Raw genomic sequence first — 12670 nt, forward strand, 5'->3', positions numbered from 1 at the left:
ATTGGAAAATGTGACCAAACTAGAAGTAATCTATTCTATCTTTATATAGATTGTGCTACTTGATTAGTTGTAAATTCTGATGATGTATGGTTGTGGTACAAAAGGTTATGTCATATCAATTTTGATAACTTGGTCAATATCCATAACATGAGAAAGGTTAGAGGATTTCCTAAGTTGAAAAAGCCTAATAATGTATTGTGAAAACAATTTCAATTAGCAAAAATGAAAAAATCAAGTTTTAAGAGCAAAACTTACACCTCTAAAGAAATACTAGAGATTATTCATACTAACTTGTGTGGACCAATTGAAGTGGAAAGATACAAAGGAGATAAGTACATTATGTTTTTTGTTGATGATTATTCTAGAATGATGACTGCTATGTTTCTAAAAAAAAAATTTGATGACTTAGAAATGTTTAAGTGGTACTTGACAACAGTTGAAAAGGAAAGAGGTAAAAATCTAAAGTATTTAAGATCTCATAGAGGAGGAGAATTCACATAAAATGAATTTGAAATGTTCTACAATGATAGAGAAATAAAATGATAGACATCTACACCTATAACCCATCAACAAAATGGAATTGCTGATAGAAGAAATTGATCTATAATTAATTGTGCTAGAGCACTCATGATGAAAAATAATGTTGCTTTGATATAGTAGAGAGAAGCTATAAGTATAGCTATTAATACCTTAAACTCTATACAAGTCAAGAAAGGTACTCATTCGACACCTTTTGAATTATGGTATACGTACTCACCCAATGTAAAATATTTTAAGGTATTTGGAAGCAAATGTTACATTCTTAAGGATTTCAGGAATGTTAAACTTGATGCAAAAAAAGTGAAGAAGTTATATTCCTAGGCTATATCACAAGAAGTTAAGATTATTAGTGTTTGAATACTAACACTAAAAAAGTTGTGGAAAGTTAAAATGTAAACTTTGATGAACATACAAAAGTAGATGAGGTTGAACTTATGAAAAAACTAGAGGAATACAAATCATTTGTATACTCTTATGAAGGTATGCCTACTGAAGAAGATGTTGCAAATCAAGCTACAAATCAACATCAAGTTTCAATAACTGTCGAATCATAGACAATAAATACTGAGTTTCATTTAGGAAACAAGCTACATTTAGATGCCAATTTAAAAAATAAAATTGAACCACATATTGATTCTAAGATTGATGGAAATAAAAAGTTACCTAACAAAGATGCACACTTTGATTTTGAAGCTAAAAGATCAAACGAAGAAACAAGTTTTGAACCAAGATTGTCCAAATATATGAAGAGATGTCATCCTACTATACAAATCATTGGAGATAAAGATGCTAGACCAATGAAAAGAAACAAATTGAGAAATGATATATGTTTTTTGAGCATGAAGGAACCCAAATCAGTGAAAAATGCATTAGAAGATATAAACTAGAATAAAGTCATGGAAGAGGAGATTGAACAAATAGAGAAAAATAGAATGTGGAGTATAATTCCTAGACCAAAAGGGAAAAAATGTGATTGGCACCAAGTGGGTATTCAGAAATAAACTAGATGAAAATGGTGAAGTCACAAGGAACAAAGAAAGACTAGTCTGCAAGGGATATGCACGAGAAGAAGGAATTGACTACGGAGAGACATTTTCCCTTGTTGCTAGATTGGAAGGAGTAAAAATTCTACTTGCCTATTTTGCATACAAAGGTTTCAAAGTTTATCAAATGGATGTTAAATCTACATTTTTGAATGGCATATTAGATGAAGAAGTTTACATAGACTAGCTAGAAGGTTTTGTTGACACTAACAATAAGAGCATGGTATCAAAATTACACAATGTTCTATATGGTTTGAAGAAAGCACCAAGAGCATGGCATGAGAGACTTCATAAGTATATTGTGAAGATTGGATTTGAAAGGATTGATGATAATAAAAATCTATACATAAAGATAGATAAAGGAAAAGGTATTTTGTTATCTAAAATTTTTGTTGATGATATCATATTTAGAGGATGAGATTCTTTATGTAAAGAATTTACAAATTAGATGAAGTTAGAATTTGAAATCTCTATGTTTGGAGAAATCAAACTCTATCTGGGTTTACAAATATATCAAATGAAATATCATATATACATCACTTAGTCAAAGTATATCACGGAAATATTGAAAACTTTTGGATTGGAGGATTCCAAACCAGTAAGTACACCTATGGTGACATGACTCAAGTTGTCAAAGAATGATGATTCAACTAAAATAAATCCAACACTATATAGGTCTATGATTAGACAATTATAATATGTGGTACATAGCAGATCCAACATTGTATTATTTGTAGGAGTAGTTGCAAGATTATCTGCAAATCCTAGGGAGAATTATTTAATGGCTACGAAGAGAATAATAAGATATTTGAAAGGAATAGAAGAGTATGGTCTATACTATATGAAAAATGAGAAATTTGAATTCAAAGCCTACACTAATGCTAATTGGGCTAGAAACATTGATGATAGAAAAAACACCAGTAGAGGAGCATTTTCCTTAGGAAAGTGACTAGTTACATGGACTAGTAAGAAACAAAACTTCACCTCTCAATCTACTGCTAAAGTTAAATATGTTGTTACTATTATACATTGCATAAATAGTGTATGGATCAAATAGATATTCAAATGAATGATGGAAGAAATCATAGAACCAGTGATACTTTATTGTTATAATACAAGTGCTATCAATATATTAGAGAATCAAGTGATGCACACAAAGACTAAGCACACTACAATCAAGTATCATTACTTGAGAGAATTAGTTCAAGATAAAGAGGTAAAGAAAGAATATTTAAACACAAAAGAGAAAATTGTCGATATCTTCACAAAAGAATTACCTAAGGATGCTCATGAGTATCTAATAGGTAAACTAGGGGTAATACCCTTATCAAAGGCTATCTGAGTACCAAAAAAAGTGCCCTGCATCAAACAAGATGATGTTCATATGTTACAAATTGATCTAAAGGATCTTACTTTAAGAACTTTCTTAAGTAATCAAAAAGAAAAAACTTCAAATTAGTCACAAGCAAAGTGATAGAGGGAGAAATTGAAGAGGCTAAAAAAGTTTATTTCTACATGTAAAGATGACAAGTCCTTGGTGTTGTTGTCAAAAAGGGAGATAATTATTGATCAAATAAAGTACTAGGCTAGTATTGAGAGATCAATAATCATGAAGATCAAGAAAATAGAAGGAGATAGGGATATATATGTAGGAGGGAGATATAGTAAGATGGAGATAGAAGATGAATCTTGGAGGGAGTTATAAAGAGTTTTTTAACCTATTCAAAAGATGGAAGTTGTTGATAGAGGGAGACATTTCAATACAATAAATTGTTTTCTTTTTGGTATTGGCATTTTCTTACTATTTTAACCTAGTTAGTTTGGTTGAATAAGGTGTTTACCATTTGGTTGATTTGGTTGATCAATTTGGTTTGCCATCAATGCCAAAGAAGGAGATTTTTAAGAATGGATTAAAGAATCCAATCAAAGAGGGAGATTGTAAAGGGAGATTATTGAGAACATACAAGTATGCTTCAATCATTATTTTCTCACTAATGTCAAACCTGCTATTTGCTAATAAGACAACTACTTTTATTGATGCAGGAGCATCTTGGGTTTGCTTTGTAACTACTTTGGGGTTCATTAGAGAAGGCTCAATAGTTGCTTTGGAGGATGCTTTGACTAATACTCGGTCAGAGAAGGACTAGTGCTTGGCATGGTTTTGGAGCTCGGCATGGTCTACAAAGCTTGGCATGGTTTGTTGCACTCAACATGCATTGGAACTTGGCAATGCTTGTGGGAGGTTGGTGATGCTTGGATTTACTAGTGCTTGACTTGGTCTTTCTTAGTTGGGTATAAGTAGGGAGTCTTTTGGATTCTTTTAGCAATTCATTGGAGGGATGATTCATTCATTTTGGAGGAGTGAGTGTGGAGAGTAGCTGAGTAGTGAGTTTTTCTTGAGATTGTGAATAGAGTGTCGAATGTGAGGTAGTTTATAGTAGGATTGTGATTAATCATCCAACTTGGGGAAGAGAATGGAAGATGGAGCAGTTTAAGGGAGAGAATATATTCAATGTGTAGATAGATCACTGAGTGTGAGGTAGTTTACACTTGGATCTTGGATCAAGTTTGAGAAGGACTAGTAGTTGTAGCTTGCAAAATAAGGAGATTGCTTGGTCGACTTATGAGCACAAGTTAGATCTTCCTTGGAAGTCTTGACCAGAGTGTGGATCTAGACTAGCTAGGCTTGGATTGGATTTTGGGGAATCTTCTAGTACTATTACTTGCTTTGTATTTGGCCATAACTAGGAAGGCCTTAGAGCCTAGCACATTGCATGTAATCCATTATATTTTATAAATAAATTATTGTGATTTTATGTGAGATCTTGCATTGTTAAATTGTGTTTCCATTGTGTGGATATTTACTAGGGGCTAAGACATTTCCTTTTAGGATTTTACTACCTTGTACTACATAAGATGGTATTAGAGGTGAGTTGTTCCTGAGTGTGTGGATAGATCATCAAAGCTGAGGTAGTTTGCACTAGGACTTGGGTTGGAAAAGTATGTCTAAGTTGATCTTGATTTGGTGGTGGATTTTGTCTTTCTAGAGTCCTAGATCTCTTGGTTGTGAGGTGGTAGATTTTTTTTTTGACTTGCAATTGCAGAGGGCTTGCAAATGGATCAATGAATGCGAAGATGGAAGACTGATCTTGTTGAGGCATGATCATAGAGAGTTTTTAGATTATAGATCCATGGTCTTGGACTTGTGATGTAGTTCCTAATTGTTCATGTGAGGTAGCAGGTTGCAATCTAACTTGCAAACAATTCAGTTCTATCACAAGCAACATAGGAAGGATTTGTTACAAAGGGTTTACAAAGATTTTGGGAGACAGTTGCAAGAGGATTGGACCCTGAGATGATTGAAAATCTTTGTGATGTGGTGGAGAGGAGGTTTTCTAAGATTCCTTCTTGGTTTGAAGCTAGTTTGGATGATTGAGTTAAGGAGGTGGTTTCTTAGTTTAAATCTAGTTCAATTGATTGAGATAAGGCTAAAATGAGGAAGGCATTACATAGATGTTTGTGGAGCTAGAGTCTACCAATCCAAAATAGAGTTGTTTTATTAGTTAAATGAATTGTTTGAGAAAGAAGATGGCATTACAAGGTTGAGGTGGAAGAGGTTAGTTTTTTTATTAGTTTGTGAAGTCTGATACAAAACTTGCAGAGTAGCCAAAGGTTGTTGCTGAATATATTACTAATCTTATTAATGTTGGGACTAAGGTTGATTTTTGTGATCAGATGGCTGGGTCTGACATGGAAATAGCAAAGCACTTGGACATGGGTGATCTAGTTGTTGTTGGTGATGAGTTGTATATTGTAGAACATCTTGTTGTGAGCTATGAGATTGGTGTTATTATGAGTTTGGCACGTGTTGATGGAGATCTACATGTTGATGTTGATGTGGAGTTCCTTGATGGTAGTGTAGATTCACTAGTTGCTAATGTGGATGAGGGTTTTCTGATGAAGCATTATTTTCAATTTTTTCTAGGGAGTGAGCATGTTGGTTGGATGGTTGCAATTCTAGTGTTTGACATAGTGATGTAGATGTGGACGATGTGTAGATTGGTTTTCTTTTCCCTGTTGGAGTGGAAACCTTTGGTGAAGATGAAGATGGTTATTGCTCTTCCTTTAGGTATCAAAGTGTGGGATGCACTTTTTTATTTACCATGGAAGTCTAATACAAGAGCATCTTGTGTTTGGTCGATAACTACTTTGAAGTTCATGGGAGGAGGCTTGGTAGATGCTTTGAAGGATACTTGGATTGATACTCAATCAAGGAAGGATCGATGCTCAACATGGTTTCGGAGCTCGGCATGGTCTATTACATTTAGCATGCATTTGAACTTGGCAATGCTTGTGGGAGCTCAACGATGCTTGATTTTACTGGTGTTTGGCTTGGTCTTGGTTTCTATTAGTGTCAAATTGTCTTTGAGTAGACTTGTGGCATTTAATTTATGTATGGGTATTTAATTTGTTTTATGGCTGACTTATGGCTTAGTTGGATATTAGTAGGGGGTCTTGTGGAGTTTTTTAGGCATTCATTGGAGGGATAATTCATTTATTTTGGAGGTGTGAGTGTGGAGAGTAACTGAGGAGAAATTTTTTCTTGAGACTTTCGATAAAGCACTGAATGTGAGGTAGTTTACAATAGGATTGTGATTAATCATCTAGCTTGGAGAAGAGCATAAAAGATGGAGTAGCTAAGAGAGAGAAGATTTTCAGTGTGTAGATAGAGTGCCAAATGTGAGGTAGTTTACACTTGGATCTGTGATAAAGTTTGAGAAGGGCTAGTAGTTGTGGCTTGGAAAACAAGGAGATTTCTTGGTGGTCTTGCGAGCACAAGTTGAGATCTTCCTTGGAGGTTTCTACTAGAGTGTGGATCTAGACTAGCTAGGTTTGGATTGGATCTGAACTATTACTTTCTTTGTATTTGGTCATAACTAGGAAGGCCTTACAACCTAACACATTGCATGCAATATGTTATATTTTTAAAAAAAATTATTGCGATTTGATATCAGATCTTGCATTTTTATTGTATTTCCATTGTGTGGTTATTTGCTAGGGGCTAGGACACATCCTTTGGGGATTATACTACATTCCACTGCATCATTTATGATTTAAGTACTATCACTTAGTTGATTGATGAAGAGGATTTGATCAAAAGATGTAACAATAGCACCTAGAAGAAATGTTGAGTTATGATTATGTAATGAATTAAAAGGATCAATTAAGATAGTGATGACATGATGCATTAATAATCTACTTAAGGTTAAAAAGGCTGGTTACACTAAGAAAGTTTAGAAGTACAAGTTACACAAAGTTGGTCTTCCAAGCTTGACCGAGTGGATAGTAGGTGTTGAGAAAAGTCAGTTCAAACTGAGGAAAAAATTAGTTGAGGCCAAGTAAAAGTTCATTCTAATGTATGTCAAGTAGAACAGTGGATTCCGAGTAAAGTTTAGTTGACGCCAAGTACTAGTAAACTTTAGGTCATCCTAACTAATTCAAAAATGGATGTCAAGCAACATAGTATGTGCCAAGCATCAAAAGAAGATAATGCTGAGCTACTATATTATTTAAAAGATTGTGAATTTGATGAATCTAATCTGAAAAGTTTGTTTTCTTGGAATTTATGAACCAAGTAGAAGATAAGGATAATGAGCTAGTGGTATAGACTTCAAGATAAATTGTTTTTAGGTGAATTCAAAGAGGATTCTAGGAGAATTTTTTAGAATAGAGATGGAATGTGGGATAGATTCATTGTATCCTACCTAATCTATCCTAAACTTAAATTGGATGATGTTAAATGAGCAACAATATATTTTAATTTCCTATTTATAGGAATGGTTGGTCCTGAAGAAAAGAGAGTTTGATGCAAAAACCTAAGGAAGACAATGATTCAAGGGCTTTACTTCATTAAGTGACCTAAGAGGAGACTACATTGGCATGCTAAGAAAGAAGGCTTAAGGAGATGAATGCTTGAAGGGTGAACAAGCTATTAGAACTAAAAAGTATGAAGGCCAAGCAAAATGGAGGAATGAAATAGTAATTTGTAATCTACAAATGAAGTTGTAAGTTGTATCATATCAAGCTTTATGATTACTCTCTAACAATTGTGTCAGTCTAGGGTATATCCTTTGGATTAAGTTTGACCTAACAATCATTCGTAAATCCTTTAACTAGGTGACATTCAAAGTGAATGGTCTAAAGTCCTCTAACAAGGCTCACTTTTAACATAGTGATTGAAATCCTTTAATAATGTGTATTGTAACCTTTAACATTTAACTCCTAAAGAAGCCTTATCAGGTGTAGACCCTGACATTCTTCACTTGAAAATATTTGGATTCTCTATGTATACTCATGGACCTAACCTTGGAGAAAAGGGAAAAAATAGAACCTATTGGAAGTAATGGAATCTGTATTAGTTATAAAGAAATGAGAGAGGGTTTGAAAATACATATACCTAGAAAAACCAAATAGAATTTAGAATAGATGCCACCATTCAAGAAGACATGTCTTTCAAAATAGAAAAAATTCCAAATTAACTAGAAATCTATGATACAACCAAATCCATAGAAGAGGTTCCTACTCCTTAGATATAGAGGGAGTACCCTAAAGAAGTGTTAGAACTTGTACACTTTGACCTATGTGAACTCATGTCAACACCATCCTTAGAAGCTTTTTGTACTATGTGATATTTTTGATGACTTCTCAAGAAAAACATCGATACATTTTCTTAGATGAAAAGAATCTAAAGAAATTCTTAGAAAATTAAAAGAATTAAAAGCTATCACAAAAAACTCCTCAACAAATAAAATTAACTTTCTACAAATAGATAATTGGAAATAATATACTTCAAAAATGTTTAAACAATTCTAAAAACTTTCTAGGATTAAGAGGGGGTTTACAATTCCCTACAATCCACAATAGCATGGGTTTTCTAAAAGAAAAAATATAACCATTTTAGAAGCTACAAGGGATATGATATATGATCAAAACAAGAGCATGTCATTTTGGGCTAAAGCATCTAATACAATAGTCTATATTCAAAATAGATGTCCAATCTCACATCTAGACAAAGAAAAAACTCCTAAAGAAGCCTTTTCACTTGTGAACCCTGACATTCTTCATTTGAGGATATTTGGATGCCCTATGTATATTCATGTAGCTAATCTTGGTGAAAAGGAAAAAATTAGAACCTATTGGAAGTAAAGGAATCCTTATTGGTTATAGAGAAATGAGAAAATGAAATTTTTATGTAAAAATAAAATAAGAGAGCCCAAATATAAAGGTCTCGATGTAGGTTCTAGAACAAGATAGAAAGTGCTAGGAGATAAGTGTGACAAGTAAGAATACATCAACAAAAGGTGGATTACCTTCCATGTTGGTGAGAAGATAAGTATGATTAGGTAGGAACAAACTCTCATGTTGTCAAGAATTTGTCAACATCTCCTAGATGACAACTAATATCTAAATGCATTTATCTAAGTAAACTTAAGTAAAGTGTAAATAATTAATAAATAATTATTTACTCTAACACCCTCCCTTAAGTGAAACTTAGGGGAATGCACTTAAGCTTACAAAAAGCTAAGATGAAATGTAGAATGGGTCCCAACAACAAGGCCAAGAAAGGTACCCATGTACAAATGCATAAGAAATGCAACCTCAGAAAATAGAGAAAGAGAGAAAACCACATGGGAAAAACCCTCCCACAAAAGAGGTAAGAACTAACATGCTAGAAACATGAAGGAAGGAAGGCCTCAATAAGAATTGGTGATAGGGGAGAAATTTAAATAGAGAATATATTGGACAAAAAATTGAAACACAAAAAATTGTGGCAAGAAAATTGAAACACAAATAGTGGTTTGGTGGATAGCCCAATCCAATCCATAGTGCTTGTTTAGTAATTAAGGGAAACAACTATCAAGCCCCATTGTTCATTGGGGCTAGATTTCATGTTCCATCATGAAAGATTTCTCATTCATGTCGATAATTCCTTGAGCTTGCAACTACATGACTACCCTAACAATATGGTAGTGACTAAATCATAAACTAAGTAATAAATTAAAGGGATTCTAGGGAATTGTAAAAATACTTAATTATGCTCTCATATATCAATATCTCTAGTGACAACTTTTCTCTCATGTAATAAAATCTTCACCATAAAAAACGATATCTTGAGCACCATTAAATATTTAGCAATGACAAGAAATATAGATGAGGATCAACTTGTATAGAGCTTCCTATTTATCTATTTATACCACTCATGGTGAACATAGTTCACAAATCAAAGAACAAAGAACATTTGTGCACTGGTGGTCAAATATGCAAAGATTATATTGTTAGTCATGGCCACGTTGATGATCATCAAAGAGATGCAATTTGGATCATCACTAGAATTATGTGCTATAGTAAATGGGGCTACTATGGAACCACAACTGATTATTATGGAGAAGGGTGTTAGGGTTGCTGATGCCATGGATAACTTAGTAGACACTACAATGCTTTGTAACCATTGATAAACTCAGTGTACATTGTAATGCATGGTTTGAACTACTAGACTTCACACTAACTGAATCTACTTGGTAACCATTGGGATTAGTTGAAAAGGCTCAGTAACAACTGTAGAGCTCAGTGGCTACTGAATTACATGAAAAGTACTGCAGACTATTCAATGAGCTCAGTGGCTATAAAAAATTAGAATAAGTTTGTGTCACTAATAACAAACTTGACTGATATGTCAACAATCCCTCCCTTTGGAATTAGTGACAAAAACACTTATCAGCCCAAAACTAAATGCCTTGTATTTATCACCACATGATACTAGCTCCATAGAGTATACTATATATTTTTGAGATTGTTTAAAAATTGATCTTTGGAAGTATATACATTATACTATACATCTTTTGCTATATACAACATGTCTTACTAATACAAGTTCTCTTCCATTGCATATTTCTCCCCCATACTATGTGTCTATCTCAATATAATTTTTCTCTTATATACATATAACATTTCTCCAATCTAACTTTTCTATCCCTTTTTTATAGTAATTCCAAAGATTTATTCAACATATTTACATGGAGACACCAAAATGAGATAAGAATTTAGAATATACCTTGAGGGTGATTGCCAAGGTTTTATCCCAATTTTATTGCAAGACCTTGCATGCATGAATTGCAATTTCCACTTCTAATGATAGTTCAATCATGTGTTCCACAATAGAGAAGTTATTATGATGGATCAAAGTTTTTGAATATACAAGATGTTTTTCCATAGCATCCATGACTAGAAGGATCATATTTTGTATGTCAATCAATGTTGAGCGGATCCTTGCCTCTTCTCTTAACAATTCAGCTTGCACATGTTTGAAAAAAAATTGATCTTCTTGAAATGTGCAGATCTTGAACCAGGGTCAAGTTGCTTCTGGTGAGCACTTGCTTTAAGATGTATATCAATTTTGGACAATTTTTCCTTTGCTTCTCTTGTATACTCAATGACATAACATAGTTTCCCAAAAACTGATGACACATTGGAACAAGATGTCTCAAGATTGACTAAAATTGTTGAAAGGTCAACTTGATAAATGGCTATTTGCTGAGCAATGTGCTCCAACACTTTATTGTTAAATTTATTTTCATCCTTTTCAACTAGCTTGTCTTGTCCATCTATGTCCTTATTGAATTTCTAGATTGCTTCTTCAAGCTAGTTCAAAATATATTGAGAAGAATCAATCACAATTCCTATTGATTCTAACAAAATGTTCTTGGTATCCTCAATAATCTTATACTCTTTATCTCTCTCCTCTCTGAGTCTTTCATGTTTAGACATTTTATGGAGAATTTCACCAAATGTCTACATTTAATCTAGATAAAGATTGTAAATATCCCAATTTGGGATTACTATTTCCTCATCTAGATCAATATCTTCTTCTATTTCTTTTCCTTTCCCTAGAAATTTTGTACTCGGTTGAGCCTTAAGATCAAGTGTTCTTGCATATATTACTTTAATACCCAGAATGGAAACAATAGTAGACATCCTTGGACTTGTAGTAAAAAATGATACTATACAAACCAATGGAATAGTTACAGAGATTCTTGAAGAATCCAAAATTGATGAAGTCAAAAATTTTCAATCCAAAACTAAACTAGTAAAAATTGGAGAGCTTACCACTAATGTACTCAAGCCTGAAGTAGCCACTATATCCATACCTGATGATAGTAACTAGGTTGAAGAAGAAGAAGTCTACATCTTGGTAGATGAAGTAGAAGTTACTTTAGTCATTGATATGCTATAAGGGAAAAGAGTGATTGAAAATTTGATGTATCAGTAGTAGTCACAACCAAACTTGTTCAAGCTATCTCCATACTTGATGTAGTTAGTATTTTACTTGGGGAGGAAGAAGGGAATGATTACTACTACTATCTTGACTAGGTTAGTCTCCTCATCATCTTTCTTTTCTTCCTCGGTAGCTTCTTGCTCCTCTTCATCTTCTTCATTGCCAAAATGTGTTGGCTCTTCGTATGGTTGCTCTTCTTCTTCATCATCATCCTTTACTTCAGTAGGGAACTCACATGGTTTGTGAAGATGATAGATATTTTTCTATGTATTTTTTGCATTCTATACAACATATTCAATATCTTTCATCAAAATTAGGCAAGTGTTAAATTTGAGAGTCAATTTTGCCTCATTCTTCTTTAATGACTCTTTTACCTATGCATCTGAGATGCTCTATAATAACTACTTCAAGGTTTGAGCATATATGTCTTTTACTATTTGCCAGGAAAATTCCAACCTTGGTTTAATTTTATCCATTAGGATACCAAGAATCTCGAAAGCTAGCTAGTCCAAAGAATACTTCCATCGACCTATTTTATCTATGACTAAATCTTCAATCTATTTGGTCTCAACCTTGGTCCTAGTCTCATATTTCAAGGCTTTAAAGTTGGTTATACTAAATCCATCTCTTAATTCCTTTAGCTTGTCTTGGAAAGTGAGTGGAGGTCTACTGAATATGATGTCACCACCTTCTTTGTTAGTTTTCTTTTGTGACCTCCTTGTGAAGACTACAATGGATGGCTTGGGTGGCTTGG

The sequence above is a fragment of the Cupressus sempervirens genome, chromosome 1, assembly GCF_028749045.1.
Source record: "Cupressus sempervirens isolate cs-2001-9-10 chromosome 1, ASM2874904v1, whole genome shotgun sequence".
Taxonomy (NCBI): domain Eukaryota; kingdom Viridiplantae; phylum Streptophyta; class Pinopsida; order Cupressales; family Cupressaceae; genus Cupressus; species Cupressus sempervirens.